The sequence below is a fragment of the Chiloscyllium plagiosum genome, unplaced genomic scaffold, assembly GCF_037043375.1.
Source record: "Chiloscyllium plagiosum isolate Xiang-an unplaced genomic scaffold, Cpla_swu_hap1 HiC_scaffold_24, whole genome shotgun sequence".
Taxonomy (NCBI): domain Eukaryota; kingdom Metazoa; phylum Chordata; class Chondrichthyes; order Orectolobiformes; family Hemiscylliidae; genus Chiloscyllium; species Chiloscyllium plagiosum.
This window is the reverse complement of record NW_028270162.1, coordinates 52,520,688-52,541,711: the sequence shown is the minus strand read 5'-3', so window position 1 is coordinate 52,541,711 and position 21,024 is coordinate 52,520,688. Positions and strand designations below refer to the sequence as shown.

Sequence of the window (21,024 nt, the reverse complement as noted above, 5' to 3'; positions counted from 1 at the left end):
TGACCATGGCCTGACAATATTTTAGTGATGTTGGTTTGAGCTATAAATAAATGGCTAGGCCACCAGAGAAAATCAATCTGTTCTTCAAAAAACCCCTCATATTCATATTTGTGATTCAGGTGTCCGAAATGCCTTAAGGCTCAATTGGAGAAATATCTCGGCTTCTCGCTCCTGATTCTGCATGCAACGGTGACATCAAGCAAGAAAACAATGTAGACAATTATAATATTAATAGCCCATGCAGTTAAATCTTTTGCTCACCCTTAATGCAGGACAGGTACTTGCTGAGTACCAGGTTAACAGGTGACTGTAATAAGTAGATCACAGATTGCACCAATGTCTGCAGGAGGGTAGAAAACAAAGAAAACTGTTTCAATGGTATCCATAATCACATTTTTATAAAAAGAGGTGAACTTTTAATTTCCAGTGTGAAGGCTTCTAGGTTAAGCTATGGCCTGGGTATAGGCTGCATATCTGCCATTGGAAATGTTGTCCAGTATCAACAACAGAAGAAAATAAGACAAATAAACACAAGGAAATGTTAACATTATACCAGTACAATTAAAAAAAATATTGCAGCAAGTTTGTCAAAACTTGAAAGGGAAGGGATAGTTTCATGTTTTGGAAGAGATTCTGAACAAACAAAAAGTGACGCCTGAATTGGACAACTGTTCCTCTTTATAGAAATGAAAACACCTGCAGCACATTTCTGGAATTTTCTATCCAGGTTCCCAGCACTAGCGGGTTTTCATTTTTATCTTACAAAGACATATATTTAAATCAAATCCTATGATCTACAGAAATGTTTGTTTGAAACTAGCCACAAACTTACAAACTGTAAGGAAAGCAAATTGAATATTTCCAGGGTCTTCCTGAAATAGTCCATCCACTTCAGAGACAGACCTACCAAACAAGCTGACAACACTTAAATCTGAGCGGCCTCTCATTAATTCACTGCCTGTCAAGTTAGAGAGGGCTAGCTCTCCTGACTACAATAGTGTTAATGATTCAAAGATGTTCCTTACATCATCAGACCAGTCAGAGGCGGAGAGATAAATCTGAAGAAAGAAATTTCCTTAAAAGGATGGAAAACAAAAGCCAGCTCCACAAAGGTGTCTGTCACTATTTCACCATGTCCTTTACAATCAGTACTATAATAACTGAAGAGAAATGCAGAAAGCACGGTCATTATCTATCTGCATGCTCTAGCTTTTCTTATGCTCAACATGGATTCTGTTGTATATTGCAAGACATTGGTCGGACTATACAGGTATCCTCCGCTATCCAAAAGTAGAGTGTTCATGAAACCATTCGCAAGCCAAAATGGCGTAAAGTGAAGGAGCAATTCCCATTAGTTTAAATGGGAAAGATTTTTGAACGTTCCCAGACCGAAGAAATAACCTACCAAATCAAACCAAAATCACACATAAAACCTAAACTAACACTAACATATAGTAAAGGCCGATGGAGGTTGAGGTGGTGGGACGTATAGGAGACAGGGGTGTAGGAGACAAAGAAAGAAGGCAATCTTTTAACATATCAGCGTTGTCTGAATTCATCGAGGCAGGCAGGTCACTAACGACTACACTTTCTTCTATGTCTGCCTGCCTCAATGTCAAAGGTCAAGCTTTGTCATCTGCTGATGTGGAAGGCTTAGAATACAACAGTATGCTGGACTACTTAGCTTCACACATTCTTCTATCACACAGTTCTTTGTAGGCACTCAAAACATCCTGCAAACGTGCCCTTTCAAAATTAAAGTCATGCTTTTCCGCAAACATTGCAGCACTGTCAATCGTAGCAAAAATGTCATGCAAGTGCTTCACTTTCAGTTCCTGGACAACTTCACTTTCGGACCATTCGCAGTCAGTTTCGATTCATATCCTTTCCTCTTGCAATTGCATCAGGTTTTCATCTGTCAGTTCTTCAACATCACCTTTGTCAACTTCCACAAACCCAGCATCATGAGCCAAAGTCACTGTACTTATTGTTTCTGGTTCTAAGCCTTTAAAATCATTCACTGCTTCAGGACACAGTCTTTTCCAAATGCCATTTCTCATCAAGACTGTTAGAATATCGAGAGCATCTCCAAGGTTAGCAATTGCCAATTGTATATTGCGCTGTTTCCAGATCTCTTGCAAAGATGCTTCGGAGTTGCCCTGTCTGTCAATGGCACTTACAATAAAAGGCATCACATTTTGCGTATAGTAAGCCTTAATTGTGGCTATTAGGTGTTGGTCACACGGTTGCCGCAACGATGTCGTATTCAGCAGTAAGAACACAACACTAATGGTAACGCCATACTTGGCAATGCCAGGTGGATGAGCAGCACAGACAATTACAAGACACCTATCATCAAGGTTATTTTCTCTACAGTATTTTTCAACTAAAGGACTAATGTATCCACTCATGTACTCAGAAAAAAATCATTTGGGTATTCCAACTGCTTGGGTGTGAACGAAACACAACAGGAAATATATTCTTATCAACACCTTTAAGCGCCCTCGGATTTTCTGAATGGTACATTAGTAGAGGCCTAAGGACAGCATCACTAGTGGCATTAATAATAGGCATGAGGATAAACCTGTTCTTTGATGCTTTGTGTCCACAAGCCTGCTTTTCTTCTAATGAAATAAATGTCTTGCTTAGCAACTTTTTCCAATAAATTCCAGCTTCATCACAGTTAAACACTTGCTTATACGAATAGCTACCTTCTGTAATTACTTTCTTCAGTTCATCTGGGAACTTTTCGGCAGCTTCAGTATCAGCTGAAGCACTCTTTCCCATAACCTTAAAGCTAGGAAGCTGCCCTTACCTCAAAAAAAAGATCAAACCACCCATGACTACCTTTAAATTCCACTTTCGCAACACTTTCATCACCACCTTTCAGTACTTTCTGTTTCAGCTTATTAAAAAGACTGACTGATTTCTCCTTAAGTATAAGATAACTTAACGGAACAGTACACTTTGTACACCCATCAATCCAGTCAAGCAATAGACTTTCCATTTTATCCATGACTAGATATCAACTAAAAGAGACCACTCTGCTGCTCGCAGAACCAATAGTAACTTTGGCAGCTTTCAAGATTCTTTCTCTCTGCTTGTAAATAGTACAAATGGTGGATGCAGGCAAGTTCAACACAAGTACAATATCTTCATTTCATTGATCATGATCAAAATGCTTAATTACATCCAGTTTTACACTAAGTGTAACAGTCTCACAAGCTCTCTCAGGCATTTCTGATACCTTAGGACACATCTTGCTAATAGATGCACAAAATAAATCGAGATAAAGCACAGATGCTCACAGACACAGTTCAAAGCTATGGCGGCTTGATGCTAAAATGCTGAGTGTAGTTTCCAGGGAAGGCGTTTGGCGGCATCAATCTCGCTGCATGCACTTCTTCATAAAAGCGAAAATCCTCTTTCAGTGAGCATAAACAGGTACTGAAGTATGTCTTTCGTAAAAGCGTTAAGCAAACTTCGAAAAGCGGGGGATACCTGTAGTTAGTTTTAAGTCATTGTTGTAACAGGCCATGCAACATTTAGAGCTCAGCAATCATCAGGATCATTTTAGAGATATTTGAAACCTGAGGATGCCTCAAAGCTTTTTACTGCCATAAGAAAAGTACTTCTGAAATGTAGTTGCTGTTGCAAAAAGGAAACACAGCAGTTAATTTATGCATTTCAAAGTCCCAGACACAATTTTTCTTGAGTGATGTTGACTGAGGGATAAATAATCACCAGTGCACCTGCTGAGGGAGCGGTATGAATTGTAGTTTGGTTGAGGCATTTCTGGAGAATGGGAATCAGCTAGTAATCCTGCTTTTCTTTGCTGTCCATTCAGGCCTGTTCAGGGAGACAGGGTGGTGACAAGATCAGGCTTGGCTACAAGGCCCAGAACTCACTATTACACAATTTTGTCGTTATCTTACTGTGCTGTTTGTCAGTTGAATTCCAGTGAGAACAGCTGGCCACAGGCCAACTTTACTTACAACTGAAGTGCAGGATTGTGCCTAGTGGGTCTGGATTCAGTTTTGAAACTTTATTGCTGGAACAGCACAGCAGGTCAGGCAGCATCCAGGGAACAGGAGATTCGACGTTTCGGGCACAGGCCCTTCTTCAGGACTGGATTCAGTTTGGCTCAATGAATATGGAAGAAAATAGATTAGTTAATTTTCCCCATGCTATACTTGCACTTTGTCCTGAGATTTTGCCCTTAGACTCTAATATCATCTGGTTGTGAAGTTCAGGGTGATAGTGATAGCAATATCAAAACTACAAATTATTTATCTTTTATATTAGGTTTTACAATATCACACAACCCCTTCAAGCTTCCCAGCTTTTATAGTTATTTTTGTAATGTTGGGCATTTTGCTTTAATTTGTCACACACTAAATGCCAAATATTCGAATGCCCAGTAGACTCATTTAGTCAGAACACAAATCCAATTTGCAATATTTTATTCAGGCAGCACTGATTCTTTTAAATGAAAGATACCAGACTGGGCACATTTGGATTCAACAATTAGCTCGCAGGAATTTGCAGAATATTTCGAGAATGTCTCTACAAGCTGTTCCTCTGCAGCTCAGAATGCACTTCCATTTGTAGGCTGTAAAATTGTGCCATCAAGAAGTGAAAGGAAACCAGCTGAGGGGAGGTGCCATAGATGGAGAAGGGTTCAGAACTGGGGTAGAAATGTAAACTGGAAAGGGAGTTCTTTATGAGATGCGAGAGGTACGTAAACCAGGAAGAGCTTGCAGAATTGTGGAGGTCAAGACAGGTAAAACTAAGGAGGAAGAATGAAATGGAGGGGAAAGTGGAATTATGGGAAAAGTGCACAGATTGAGAGAAATTGAGAATTTTTTTAGATTAGATTAGATTACTTACAGTGTGGAAACAGGCTCTTCGGCCCAACAAGTCCACACCGCCCCGCTGAAGCGAAACCCACCCATACCCCTACATTTACCCCTTACCTAACACTACGGGCAATTTAGTATGGCCAATTCACCTGACCCTGCACATCTTTGGACTGTGGGAGGAAACCGGAGCACCCGGAGGAAACCCACGCAGACACAGGGAGAACGTGCAAACTCCACACAGTCAGTCGCCTGAGGCGGGAATTGAACCCGGGTCTCTGGTGCTGTGAGGCAGCAGTGCTAACCACTGTGCCACCATGCCGCCCACCAATTTGGATGGAAATGTGCAGATATTTTAGTTGTCTAAGAAATAAAAGTTCAGCAGAGCAGTGACCAGTTGTGCAGGTAAGAAAATTAACAAAGAGAGAGTTAGATATACAAACCAAAGGTTAAAGAAGGACAATTTTTAACTTGCTTGTGAACGCCACAGTCATCTTGAAACTGCATTGATTCCTCCTTTCCTGTACAGGCTCAGGATTTGGGGAGGGGCTGAAGGGTGGACACAGGTTCGAGCTTGGGGTTCAGAGATCTCTCTTTACTGATCTTTGAACAAAATGTTCTTGTGTAGTTTTACATAATATCCTATGCTATTTATCCATATTTGGCTTTAAATTAGCTGCACTTTAAAAGTGTTTTTTTGTCTAAGTGTCAGAAGTGTAGCCAATATACAACCCTTGTACTGCATTTCAATAAGAGTCCTGACTGGCTTCCTTGTTGATGTTGTTGCCAGCATTCAGAAATGAATTGTGTGAGAAGGCAGCTTGATATGCAACCAACTCGCCTTTTTTGTTATTATTCTCAGTGCTTTCGTAGCCTGGGGGATGTGGGCAAATTCATGTAGCAGATTTTTTCTGCTGACGTTTTAAAGTGGTCACGAAGGTATATTCGGGAAGTGCACCCCATGGAAATGCATTGTGTACAGTGTATTTGTCCTGATGCATTAATGGTAGTTGAGTGGAGGAGGGATCAGCAGTCTTAGAAATTTTAACCTTCAGCCAACTGGTGTTCATTTTGTTAGAGTTTGGGACCATGTCAGGCGTTAAAGTGACCACAATTCAAACAAGCTGGACATTAAAAACGGCAGTGTAACGTAGTGACCAGATAAGTGATCCTTAGGTGGTTTCTTTCTACCAAGAAATCTTTTCTCTTCTTCCTGCCTCGCTATCACAGAACTTCCCTTTTGTTGTCTGTTTCATTTGCATAAAACCCATTACATTTCTATCTTCCTTCAGTTCTGAGGAAAAGCCTTTGACCTGAAATGTTAACTCTGTCTTCCCACAGATAGTGCCAGACCTACTAAATATTTCCAGAATTTTATAACTAATGATGGCAACCATTCAATGAAAGAACAAAGCAATGTAAAATAAGCATGGATTATTACCAGCTTCAAACATTTCTGATTTTTTTTTAATCTTGGAATTCTTTGTGCTAATTTACATAAATAACTTGTTTATCTTCTGCCCCATGGGTTTGCCCGCCTGGAATACTGGAAAACAGAGGATCTGTAGGATATCAGGTAGTTCTGGTATACAAAATGTTCCATGTTGACCCACCATCGGCATCTGCAGAGGTCTATGTATGGCAGATGGGGTGTTCATGAAGGCTTCTCTCCACAAATGAGAAGCTAACAGGCCACTAACAGAAGCACATGGTTGACTAATTTTATTGTTGAATGCTAATTCAGAAGCAGCTCAAATACAGCTAGTTATGAGTTCAACAGTGCTGCATTTAAAAATGTGAGGAAAATGAGGAAGGTTGTACTGCAGAATAGTCAAACAAAAGCCTAACATAGTTTGCTCACAGAATCACAGCTTTCAGCTGAATACTTTAAACTTCTTCATGACTATCTTTGGATACTTGCTGCCCCAGGACAAGATAGACAGTACAGCGGTCAGGAGGATTGACCCTGCAAGTCCTCCTGATTTACTCCAGACCTCCAAATTTACAACCTGGACTCTGCCTAGGGATGTCCTATCCACAAAAAAAAAAGGAAAAATTCATCCCAATCAATTAATTCCTCAGCAGTTAATTCTTAACCAACAGCAAAGTGAAGAAGGTGTCACTTACAGGGTTAACACACCAGACTTGCACATCAATAATCTTGTCATCAATCGGTACATTGTGTTCCATCAGGTCTACTCCAGACCTCAGCCCAGATTCGTCCAAAAGTGCTGAGCTTCAGTGGTAAGGTGAAATTTACAATACCTGTCATTAAGGCAGCATTCGACTGTGTGCCATCAACAGGCTCTCGTAAAACTAAAGAAAATCAAATTGGAGAAGGATTGTTGGGAGCGACATGGGAACCCCCTAGTGACGAGAATTCCTTTTACTTCAGAAAAAAAATCCAATTCTGTTTTGAATAGCTGGAATGAATATGCTTCCACCATGCTCTGATTACACCATCATTCATTATATAAGAAGTGTTTCCTTGTGTCACCATGGATCCTTTTCCCAATCATAATAAATCAAATGTTCCCTAGTTCTTCATTATTCAGTTAACATAAACCACTTTTCCCCAGCCACTCTGCCCAGACACCACATGATTGTGAAAATGTCTATCACCTCTGCTCTGAATCTTCTCCAAGGATAACAACTCTAACTTAGAGTCATAGAGTCATAGAAATGTACAACACGGAAACAGACTCTTCGGTCCAACTCATCCATGCCGACCAGATATTCCAACCTAATGGAGTTCCACTTGTCAGCACCTGGCCCATATCCCTCCAAACCCTTCCTATTCAGAAACCCATCCAGATGACTTTTAAATTAGGAATTGTACCAGCCTCCACCACTTCCTCTGGCAGCTCATTCCATACACGCACCACCGTCTGCATGAAAAAGTTGCCCCCGAGGTCTCTTTTATATCTTTCCCCTCTCACCCTAAACCTATGCCCTCTAATTCTAGACCCCCCACCCCCAGGGAAAAAAACTTTTGCTATTTATCCTATCCATGTCCCTCATGATTTTATAAACCTCTATAAGGTCACCTCAGCCTCCGACACTCCAGGGAAACAGACTCAGCCAATTCAACCTCTCCTTTTGGCTCAAATCCTCCAACCCTAGCAATATCCTTGTAAATCTTTTCTGAACCCTTTCAAGTTTCACAACATCTTTCCGATAGGAAGGAGACCAAAACTGCACACAATATTCCAAAAGTGGCCTAACTAACTTGCTGTACAGCAGCAACATGACTTCCCAACTCCTTTGCTCAATGGTCTGACCAATAAAGGAAAGCATACCAAACACCTTCTTCACTATCCTATTTACCTGTGACTCTATTTTCAAGGTGCTATGAATCTGCACTCAAAGGTGCCTTTGTTCAGCAACACTTCCTAAGACCTTACTATTACAAGTCCTGCTAAGATTTGCTTTCCCAAAATACAACACCTCGCATTATCGAAATTAAACTGCCATCTGCCACTTCTCAGCCCACTGGCCATCTGATTAAGATCCCATTGTAATCTGAGGTAACCTTCTTCACTGTTCACTACGCCTCCAATTTTGGTGTCATCTGCAAACGTACTAACTATACCTCCCATGATCACATCCAAATCATTTATATAAATGATGAAAAGTAGTGGACCCAGCACCGATCCTTGTGGCACTCTACTGGTCACAGGCCTCCAGTCTGAAAAACAACCCTCCACCACACCCTGTGTCTTCTAAGTCCAAGCCAGTTCTGTATCCAAATCACTAGTTCTCCCTGGATTCCATGAGATCTAAAATTGCTAACCAGTCTTCCATAGGGAACCTTGTTGAATGCCTTACCAAAATCCATATAAATCACGTCCACCACTCTGCTCTCATCACTCCTCTTTGTTAATTCTTCAAAAAACTCCAAGTTTGTGAGACATGATTTCCCATGCATAAAGCCATGTTGACCATCCCTAATCAGTCTTTGCTTTTCCAAACACGTCCCTCAGAATTCCCTCCAGCTTGCCCACCACCAACATCAGTCTCACTTGTCCATAGTTCCCTGCCTTGTCCTTACCACCTTTCTTAGATAGTGGTACCACATTAGCCAACCTCCAGTCTTTCATGCTTCTAAAATGTTCCATTAAATTGCATTATTCTGAGTTTTGCCCCATGGTCTGGAACAACATAATAGCTGTGTTGTGTGAACATTTCACAATCTTCTGCACTACATAATGACTCAGACACCATAGGCAAGATCACTAAGCAGCTAAGTCTATGAGTCATACTTATGAGTCTGACCTGAGGCTTTAATAATAATACATTCAGGTTCTGCTCAAAAGGGCATTCCAAGTAACTAAAGTCGTGGAACAGCAAATACAAGACTGCTGTCTGATAGGGATATGTTCGCACTAATTGGCCTGAACCGCACAATAAAGTGGAACAAGCAGGTGACTGAAGATGAACGTTTGAGATATAGTGCTTACATATTTATGGTCACTTTAATCATAGAATCAAATAAGCCTCACAGCATGCAAGCAGGCCATCTGGCTATGAAGTCCACGCGAACTCTCTGAAGAGCATCCCATCTCGACCCAACACCCTACCCCTATCCCTATAACTCTGCATTTCCCATGGTTTATACACCAAGCCTGCTCACCTCTGGATACTATGGGCAATTTAGCATGGCCAATCCACCTAACCTGCATTTCTTTGGACTGTGGGAGGCAACCGGAGCAGCCGGAGGAAGTGCACGCAGAAATATGGAGAATATGCAAATTCCACACAGACAGTCACCCGAGGCTAGAATTGGACACAGGGTTGTGAGGCAGTAATGCTAACCACTGAGCTATTGTGCCACCAAGGTGGCCAAAAAAGAAAAATATTTTCTTGAGAAAAGTACTCAACTGATGATAAACAAAATTTGAGCAATAAAAGAACCTTATCTGTGTTAAATGGAGGGTTCGGATTAGGGTTACAACTGTAAATCAACATACACAGACTTGTACTTCGTTTCTCCAGTTCCATGCGGAACAATGGGCAGCAATCATAAATCAACAATAAGTAAACACTGAAATTGAAATGCATTTCTATAAGGAATACAACAATTAAGTTTTATTGCAAGGTATATTATGGCAAGCAGAAAATAAATGGCTAAGTTTTAAAAAAATAGAGTGGGAAAAGTGTGGACAGTATCATTTCAGAGGGGCCTGCATTTGGGTCACTCCAGTTTACATTATATATTGTAATTTGGCATAAAATAAATGGAACAATATAAAAGTACGCTGACCGATGCAGACTGGGAAACAACAAATTCTAACAAAGTTTATGGAAGACTACATGAGCAGGGTGAACAGGTTGGTATCAGATGCAGGTTAAAGTTGAAAATTGTGGAATAAAATATTCGGAAGAGAGGTTATAATGAATTAAAGGAACAGAGATTTAAGTGTACACATGCTCTAGCCATTTTGACATGTTATGAGTGGATATAATGTCATGTGGATTTCACTCATCAGTGATGTGATACTAGACAACCAGCACTTAAAGTGGTCACAAAAAGAATCAAGCAGTGGATACAAAAAACTAAAATATCAATTTTCACAGAATAGATAGAATACCAAGTTCTATTCTACAGAATAGCTGTCCTGATTTTAAAGGATTTGGGATGCAAGCAGGAAAGCAGAATTAAATCACGTGACCCTCACAAGCAACAGCAAACAGATGTGATTAGCCAAATAGCCTGGTTCTATGCCATCCGACAGAGCGCTACCCGCAAACAGCTGTACCTCCTGCATAAATGCCTAAGGAAACAGGTACTACCGAAATGTCTTAAATACAAACCTCCCCTTAACACCCCACTAGCCAAAAGAATAGCAGAGCAAAATGGCCGCAGAATGCTTAGAGAAATGATTAATGATACCCGCAACAGACTTCGTAAGTACAGCTGGGTAATTTTGCGCCAAAAAGCTTCACTCACTAACACAACAGACCATGAATGAACAGACACAGTACAAAAGCCATAGACATTTGACAGCAACAAACAAAGAAAATGAAAAAAACTAGACCTGCAGAAAAAACTAGACAAACCTACACAAAATAACAACACAGAAGTATGGATAAAAAAATCTTATCTGACTGACCCTTAACAGATGCTGAAAAAGCCGTCTTAGTAAGAGGATTAAATTACAACTTCCGGGATGCAGACAAGAAAGGTTTCTTTGCAACATAATAAACAACACTGAAAGACAACCAACTCACAGAGGAAACCCAGCAAGCCATCAGACAGTCGTACCAACATTAAGCAGGAAAAAGGAAAGAAACACACTCTATACAGAAGAAAGGACAGTGATAGAAAAACTAAAATACAAGATAAAAATATTGTTATCCTACCTGCAGACAAAAGGACGCTTGACAGCCATTTTAAGTCAAAGAGACTACATTGAGAATGTGACGCACTACCTGCAGATACCAACACATACCAACAAGTGGCGATAGACCTGACCCCACAACTAGAGAACCGATTCATAGCCCTACTCAAAACACTTCAGAAATCTGGAGAAATAAATAAGACCAACTTCCAAAAAATGAAACCAGATGGATCCAACACACCATCTTCTATGGATTACCCAAAATTCACAAACCAGGAGCACCCCTCAGACTCACAGTCTCGCTACCTTGAACACCAACTTACAGATTGGCCAAGGAGCTACACCAAAGACTAAAAAAGTTAGTAGAGGACTCACGCCACTCCATCCACTCCACCTAAGAATTTCTGAAGACCATCAAAGACACCAAGGTAGCAGAGGATGAAATAATGGTCTCTTTTGATGTAACAGCCCTGTTCACATCCATCAACATCAACCTGGCCAAGGAAACACCGACTACATTATTAGAAGAACCAAAAACACAGACACCAAACACCACCTTCATCAGCAAGGACAGTATTGTCAAGCTAGTGGACCTATGCCTTACCACCCACTTCATCTTCAACAACAAAACGTACAAACCAATGGAACACCCATGGGATCGCCGATATCAGGGTTCTTAGCAGAAGCAGTAATGCAGAGATTCAAACAAACAGCTCTGCCAACCATCCAACCCAAGCTTTGGGTCCGCTATGTGGATGACACCTTTGTCATCACTAAACGAAACAAATTAGAGGAAACCTTCAAGACCATCAATAATACCCTTCCTGGCATAAAATTCACAAAAGCAGGGGAAAGCAACAACAAACTGCCGTTCCTAGATGTCGCAGTAGAGCGAACAGCCAATGGGGAACTTCAAGCCAGCATCTACAGGAAAACCACACATATGGACCAAATATTGAACTACAGAAGCAATCATCCCAACATCCACAAATGAAACTGCATTAGAATATTTTCTCAACGAGCCACCTCACACTTCAGCACAGAGGAACTACACAGAGTAGAGGAAAATCACCTATACAGCGTATTCAAAAAGAATGGGCATCTAATGAACACAGTCTGCCAATTTCTCAGCAACAAACCCTAACAAGTGGACAAAACACATCCAAAAACCCAGCCACTTTCCCCTACATCAAAGACATCCCAGAAATGTCTGCCAGACTACTTAGACCCCTTGGCATCATGGTAGCCCACAAACCCACCAACACACTAAAACAGCAGCTACTGAACTTGAACTTGAACTATACAGACAACAAGCAAAACTAATGTAATTTACAAAATATCTTGCAAGAACTGTAACAAACACTACATTGGACAAACAGGCAGAAAACTAGCCACCAGGATACATGAACATCAATTGCCACAAAACAACATCACACTCTCAGTAGTATCCTTACATATGGATGAGGAAGAACAGCACTTCGACTGGGCCAACACATCCATCCTAGGATAAGCCAAACAGAGACACACACGAGAATTCCTAGAAGCATCATTCCAACCGGAACTCTATGAACAAACACACTGACTTGGATCCCATTAACCGCCCCTTGAGAAAAAGAACAGGAAATGAATCACCATAGGAAATTGTGTCACCACAGGAAATGACATCACAACCCTGGGAAACTCAAACATATAAATAGAAAGCGGGCTACACCACCAGTGCTTTATTTGAAGATGTTACCTAGTATGGTAATGAAACATCTGAAAATGAATGTTCCAGTTCAGTGAGCAAACCTACATCCAGTTCTGAGCTTTTTCAGCAATTTGTGTTCTTGTTTCTGATTTCCAGCATCTGCAGGTTCTTTCAATTTTTATTAGAGAACTGGCTAACCGAGAGGGGGTATTGTGCAATTAGAAAGGATTAACTGACATTCTTTAGCCGTAGGTCTGTTAAGGGAGAGTGACCACACAATGAGAGAATTTTTCATTAACATGGAAAATGAAGAATTTGAATCTGACACTAAGGTCCTGAATCTAAACAAAGGAAACTTCGCAAAGACCATGTCTTTTTATTTTGTTTCTTTTAGAACTGTGGATTGAAATGGAGAAAGAGCTGTTTAACTCCAGTGATTGAAAGGGTGGCTACAGTTTTGAAAAGGAAGTAACCTGGTGAGTATTGTAAAGAAATGCTCAAACAAGGCAGTTATTTAAAGTTTGACTTGCAGATTTGGAGCCAAGGAGATGTTTTGGTGTTGCTTTTATTGTTAACGAGAAGTTGATTGGTCTATGAACTAGTGAACGGTTATCAATGACAGAGACCTTTTTGCGTACTAACAACTGTGTGATTGATTCTCGGGTTAATGGACAGTTTGGAGCTGGGCACAAGTTCCAATGAGAGAATGAGCAAGGGAGAGAGAGAGAGAGAAAGGGAAGTGGTCAGTTCTTCCCTAGCTTGGGAGTGGTCTTCTGTTCTCTGCAAAATTCACTACAAACCTGAAGAAAATGAGTTTATCCTTCCTGCAACAGTAGTTGTAAGCTTTTACTTCTCACTGAAAATTCAGAGACTTTTGATAGGGAAACTGGCCATCTTGTGTCTCTGACCAACCAGTGGAAGCATCCAGAGAAAGATGACTGAAATGTGCTGGCCATCAGATGAATAATAAATATCTCAGCCACAGAATCTAGGAACAAAGACTACCAAATTGTGTTTTCAGTTTTTCTCCTTTGTCCATGATCTATTTTACCCTGTCAGTTTGTCTGTCTCCATGTGTGTCTGGGGGAATTTATAAAGGGAGTAGTGTTTTCATTAGTAGTGATATACACTGATGTTTTATAACTATTTACCCATACCTAGAATTCAATTACTTGTAATAAATAGTAATTCTTGAAACGTGGTTTGCACATTCTATCAATCTTGCCCTGAAAAATAGGTAAATTGGGACCTTTATGTACTTAGTGGGCGACACGGTGGCACAGTGGTTAGCACTGCTGCCTCACAGCGCCAGAGACCCGGGTTCAATTCCCGCCTCTGACTGTGTGGAATTTGCACGTTCTCCCCGTGTCTGCGTGGGTTTCCTCCGGGTTCTCCGGTTTCCTCCCATAGTCCAAAGATGTGCAGGTTAGGTGAATTGGCCATGCTAAATTGCCCGTAGTGTTAGGTAAGGGGTAGATGTAGGGGTATGGGTGGGTTGCGCTTCGGCGGGTCGGTATGGACTTGTTGGGCCGAAGGGCCTGTTTCCACACTGTAATGTAATCTAATCTAATGTAATCTAAAAAAAATCTAAATCTAATCTTTTAAAAACCTTTAACTTTTATGATGATTCTGGGAATAGTGGGATTGATTTTCAGCATGCTAACACCATGACTTGTAACATCTATGAGGGTATGAACCATGAGCTGGCAATGATGAATAGGGAAACCTTACTAAAAAGATTGGTAGTGAATTCACGTGTACATTTCAAGAATGTACACGTGAATTACAACAATTATTTTTTCCTATCTGCTGCAAAAACAGAAAAAGTGCTTCAAACATGGCTTACAAAATAAATTAGGGATAGTATTAGATCCATAGAGGGGATAGAAAAAACAGCAAGCTTGAGGATTGGGCACAGTTAAAGTTCAGCTAAAGAGGACAAAAAGATTGACCAAGCTGGGGAAAACAGGGAAAGAGAGTAAACTTGCAGGAACATTAAGGGTTACAGAGTAGGCTATTTAGGATTGAGATGAGAAACTTTTTTTTCAGTCAGAGGTTGGTCAATCTGTGAAATTCACTATCACTGGAGGTCAGGTCACTCAGTATGTTCAAGAAGAGATTCATATGTTTGTAAATGTTAAAAGCATCAAGAGGCACAGGAGAGAAAGTGAGGATATGGAGTTGAGAAACAGGATCAGAAGGAGAGAGTAGGGTCCAAGGGCCAAATGGCCTACTTCTGCTCCCAAGTTTCTATACACTCCTCATCTTCCAACACTATTCCTTTTCCTCTCACTCAGCTAACATCTTATCCAAGTCCGCTGTAGAGCACTTTAAATAAATTATTTTTGGAAGTTTATAGACAGCGCATGAAGTGCATCATTCTTATCAAAAACTCAGTTAGTTAAATGTGATTTGTATTGTATGAATTTATATTGCCTTTCCTTAATTAATTCTCCAAATCACTGTTAATTTTGCCTCAAGTTATTGTTTCTAAATGCTTTATTCAACAATTAAAGTTAAACTGACTGTTCTATAGTTGCTGGGCTTATACTTGCAAGCTTTTTAAACAAGTGGAAAACATTTGCAACACTCCAGACTTTGGGCACCACTGCAGTAAATGGACAGTGCTGCTCTTAATTACTTCAGTATCCTTGGGGTGAAAGGAACACCTGGCGATAGCATCATTTGAAGAATGGGCCAAAGGACCACTTGAAGTTGGTCAGCAACATCTGACTTGGGAGTTGGAGAGGCATTGGATCTGCAGGGGAGTGGCTTGCAATGAATGAATATAAATCATGAGTGAGTCCTAAGACTGACACCAGCTAACTGGGAATCAGAGAAACATGCCACTCAACTGCTTGGGACCAGCTCATGCTAAATTCCAAAGGAGAGAGCAAAATACAATGCTGACATTCATGGAAAATCTGTAAAGTCATCAGTCGATTTAAAAAAAAACTTGTTATTATGTCTTAAAAAAACACACCTCTCTCAATTACAGCAATTTTAAGAGCAGTTGTACTTGGATTTAACTGAGAAACAGCAGGAATAAGGTAAAATCAGGATCAATACAACAAATAAATAAGTACAGTAACCTCCTTGGTATGCAATAGGTGCATATGGAGGGTGCCAGTGACCTGAATTTGCCAGTTGTGTCAGAAATACTAGTAATAGGTGGGAGAACACAATTCATTGTTGCCTCAAGATGACAGTGCATTTTAAAAACGAGTGGTAAAAACCAATGGCTCCCATGTGAATCTGGGAATTCTTACTCTGAACACACAGTGGAACATTTAAGGTCGGTCTTGGACTAGCTTTAAAGATGGCATGATGACATTATTGGCCATTTTGAATGGAAATAGCTGCCTAATCTTGCTGTTTGTAGAGTGAACCTCTCGGATGATAAAGATCCTACTGTTGCTAAACATTTTAACCTCCTAGTTCTTCTTCAGTGTAACAAAAGTGCTTCATCTATAACCTAACTTCTTCTCCATCATAAGATCTAAAGTTGGGATTTTTAAAAAAATTATTGCATATTTATCAGTATCACTTAAGACTCTTCAGGTACAGAAGCAATTTGCATCCAAATACAGCAAGACCAGGACAATATTCAGGCTTGGACTGATGTGTGACAAATTAAACTTTTGTCACACAAGTGTCAGGTAACTAACATCTCCAAACAAAAAGAATCTAACGCTTGTCCCTTGACATTCAATGGTAATATCATTGTTGAATCACCCATTATCAATATTCTGAGGGAATACCATTGAGAAGAAACTAAACTGGACTAGCCATATAAATGCTGTGTACAAGAGCATGAGATATGCTTGAAATCTTGTAGCAAGGACCTTATAGAGGTTTATAAAACCATGAGGGGCGTGGATAGGATAAATAGACAAAGTCTTTTCCTAGGTTGGGGGAGTCCAGAACGAGAGGGCATAATTTTAGGGTGAGAGGGGAAAGATATAAAAGAGACCTGACAGGCAACGTTTTCATGCAGACAGTGGTATGTGTATGGAATGAGCTGCCAGAAGAAGTGGTGGAGGCTGGTACAATTGCAACATTTAAAAGGCATCTGGATGGGCATATGAATATGAAGGGTTTGGAGGGATATGGGCCAGGTGCTGGCAGGTGGGACTAGATTGGGTTGGGCATGGACAAGTTGGACCGAAGGGTCTGTTTCCGTACTGTACATCTCTATGACTCTATAACTCACCTTTTAACTCCCAAAAACATGGCCACAAGGTACAAGTCAGAGATACCCTCCATTTTCAAATAAATTCTTTAAAATTTTGCCCAGAGTCTTTGAGTATTTTAAAATCATAGGCAAATAAATTCTTGGGGTCTCAAATCATTGGTGCTAGCCAGAATTGTGAAATAATTAGCTCAGCCATGATCTTACCAAAAGGCAAAGAGGCTTGAAGGGTCGAGTGGCCTACTGTTGCTCCTAAATTGCATGGTTGTTTCTATGTGTTTTCCCCAGCTTACCATACTCCGCTATAGATACTCACCAATCAGTTGCTCTTTTTCTGCTGACATCACTTTCTTACAGGGACAATAACTGAAATGTTTAACTAAAATCTTATCATCTTATGAAATCTTAAACTATAATTTCCTGAAAATATTTAGAACCTTCTTGTGTTACTATCCCATTGGTATTTAACTTTACCAATATCCCTAAGATCACATTCATTGATTGGGCACTGATTGTAATTAAATAGGTTTTTTTTTACCAGTCTTCCATCTCATGAAGTTATAGTATTTGCTTAGTGGTCAGCTCTGGATTAAATAAAATCTGGTCTGACTAGGAGCCCCACTTTGGTATGGAGTCTCTGGTAAAATCTGTTGCACGTAAATGTACTGAGAAGCTGCAGAACTCGCTGACCTTTTCTTTTCAAAAAGGGGGTCTCTTCTCATCCATTCTGACTTTCATTACCTCTTCTGATCACCAGTCATTGTTTCCTAGTTGTCTCTGTCAATGTCTGTGATTTTCCTACCTTGGTGCCCTTACAGTGAAGATGGGAATATCTAGCCAGTTGTGACACAGTGTGATTAATGTACAGAAGGCCTTTTGGCATACATAATGTTTCAAATCACCAATCCTATCTGATCTATGGCATACATAAAGGGGAACTTTTAGTTTCTCAGCAAACTTGATCTGGTTATGGAAACAATATTTTAACTTTGAACAGAAGTTCAAAGTGCTTTGAGAATTCTGGAATCGCAACCAATTCCAACAGTAAGGTTGTTAGCGTTGTTAATGAAACCATCAGTGTCAGTCTGGTTCTGTTTGTAGAAGATGTGCCTGAGTGAGAAGGTTGGTTAAAGCCAAGACATGAGCACATAACCTAGGTTGGCACTCCACTAAGGGAGTCTTGCATTATTAATGATGATAACCTTAGATTGACAGATATTAAACTGATGCACTATGTACTTGTTTTATTAGTTAAGGTAGATATTAGAGATGCTGTAGTAATTTCTACAAGTTATTTTTTTTCTTTCGGCATTTCTGGGCCTCCGCACACATTGAATCATAGAACACCTATTGTGTGGGAACAGGCCAGTTGGCCCAACAAATCCACACCAACACTCCGAAGAGTAACCCACCCAGACCCATTCTTCTACCCTATTACTCTATATTTACTCCTGACTAATGCAGGAGGAGAAAGTGAGGTCTGCAGATGCTGGAGATCAGAGATGGAAATGTGTTGCTGGAAAAGCGCAGCAGGTCAGGCAGCATCTAGGGAACAGGAGAATCGACGTTTCGGGCATTAGCCCTTCTTCAGGAATGACTAGTGCACCCAACCTACACATCCCTGAATACTATGGACAATTTAGCAAGGCTAATTCACCTAATCTGCACATCTTTGGATTGTGGGAGGAAACCAGAGCAGACACAGGGAGAATGTGCAAACTCCACACAGACAGTCGTGCGAGGCTGGAATCGGACCCGGATCTCTGGTGCTGTGAGGCAACAACGGGAATCACTGAGCCACTGTGCCACCCAAACCTTTGAGTTTAAGACTATTCTTTCAATAAAAGTTCAGTTTGAGGCACATAATAGATTGCAATGAATTACTCTAAACTGCATTGCTCATTGTAACAATACGAGGCACAGTATCCTAGGACACCACATTTAGATGGTGCAAAGAGCAGAAAGAAAGCTGATGTAATTCTCAAGTGACTCAGCTGCCTGTCAGAAGTTGGCACACCAATATGCAAAATATAGTACCCTGCTCAACAGATTTGAATAAAAAGACAAGTTTATATTAGTTTGAAGTTGATCTGTTTTTTTTTGCAGCATCCCTCTCTTCCCTCCTTCTCCCACTTCTGCTGTGGCCTCCCAATCTTCAAACTCCCAAGAAACATAAAAGGAGCTTAGTTGCCAGGGCAATTTGTATTAGAGATAATCAATGAAACAAATACTGCAGTCATTTTATGCACCGCAGTTGGCATGCTGAGAGTGCATTTCGCTTCCTTTTTTATGACAATGGTTGGAGTATTTTTGACTGAAATACCAAAAAATTCCTTCCATCGCATCTTCAGTACCGAGAAGGAAATTGATTTTAATTCCTAATCCAAAGGAGATCACCACTTTGCTTAACTGGAAGTTGTTCCATTAAAAAAAAATGTTGCATTAAATTCTGACTATGCTGAATTATATACAGTGCTGAAATTGAAATTATCTGAAAATTCACTTCCATTAAATGCAAGACAGTATATTCTTGTTAAGGTGAAAGGATAGACTGGTAGGTGTAGGGAATGCCAGGCGACTAAAGAAATTGAGGGTTTGGTTAAGAAAAAGAAGGAAGCATATGTCAATTATAGACTGGATAGATCGAATTAATCCTGAGATGAGTATAAAAGCAGTAGGAGTATACTTAAGAGAGAAATCAGGAGAGCAAAAAGGGGACATGAGATAACTTTGGCGAATAGAGTTAAGGAGAATCCAAAGGGTTATTACAAATACATTAAGGACAAAAGGGCCCCTCAAAGATCAGCAAGGTGACCTTTGTGTGGAGCCACAGGAGATGGGGGAGATACTAAACGAGTATGTTGCATTAGTGTTTACTGTGGAAAAGGACATGGAAGATATACAATGTGGGGAGATAGACGGTGATATCTTGAAAAATGCCCATATTACAGAGGAGGAAGTGCTGGATGTCTTGAAATACATAAAAGTGGGTAAATCCCCAGGACCTGATCAGGTGTACCCGAGAACTCAGTGGGAAGCTAGGGAAATGATTTCTGGGACCCTTGCTGAGATATTTATATCATCAATAGTCACAGGTGAGCTGCCAGAAGACTGGAGGCTGGCTAACACGATGCCACTGTTTAAGAAAGGTGGTAAGGTCAAGCCAGGAAACTATAGATCAGTAAGCCTGACATCAGTGGTGGGCAAGTTGTTGGATGGAATCCTGAGGGACAGGGTGTATGTGTATTTGGAAAGGCAAGGACTGATTGGGGATAGTCAACATGGCTTTGTGCACGGGAAATCATATCTCACAAACTTGATGGAGTTTTTTTCAAGAAGTAACAAAGAGGATTGCTAAAGGTAGAGCAGTAGACGTGACTTATATGGATTTCAGTAAGGCTTTCGACAAGGTTCCCCATGGGAGACTGGTTAGCAAGGTTAGATCTTGTGGTAAACAGGGAGGACTAGGCATTTGGATACAAAACTGGATTGAACTTAGAAGACAGAGGGTAGTGGTGGAGGGTTGTTTTTCAGATTGGAGGCCTGTGACCAGTGGAGTGCCACAATGATCAGTGCTGGGTCCACTACTTTTCATCATTTATAAAGATGATTTGGATGTGAACATAGGAGATATAGTTAGTAAGTCTGTAAACGATACCAAAATTGGAGGTGTAGTGGACAGTGAAGAAGATTTTCTCAGATGGGCCAATCTGCTGAGAAGTGGCAGGTGGAGTTTAATTTAGAGAAATGTGAGGTGCTGCTTTTTGGAAAAGCAGATCTTAGCAGGTCTTATATACTTAGTAGTATGGTCCTGGGGAGTGTTGCTGAGCAAAGAGACCTTGGAGTGCAGGTTCATAGCTATTTGAAAGTAGAGTTGTAGGTAGGTAGGATAGTGAAGAAGATGCTTGGTATGCTTTCCTTTATTGGTCAGTGTATTGAGTA

The 21,024-nt window shown here is 40.5% G+C and overlaps 1 long non-coding RNA gene across 1 annotated transcript in view; it reads right to left on the bottom strand.

Moving 5' to 3' along the window:
- Positions 1-3,326: 3,326 nt before the first annotated feature.
- Positions 3,327-21,024, bottom strand: part of LOC148145445 (uncharacterized) — a 30,322-nt gene continuing 12,624 nt past the window's right edge. The window contains exons 2-3 of the long non-coding RNA XR_015761284.1: positions 3,996-4,143; positions 3,327-3,849 (exon numbers count right to left, since the gene is read on the bottom strand). This is a non-coding gene — a long non-coding RNA (uncharacterized LOC148145445). The remainder of the gene's footprint in view (positions 3,850-3,995; positions 4,144-21,024) is intronic.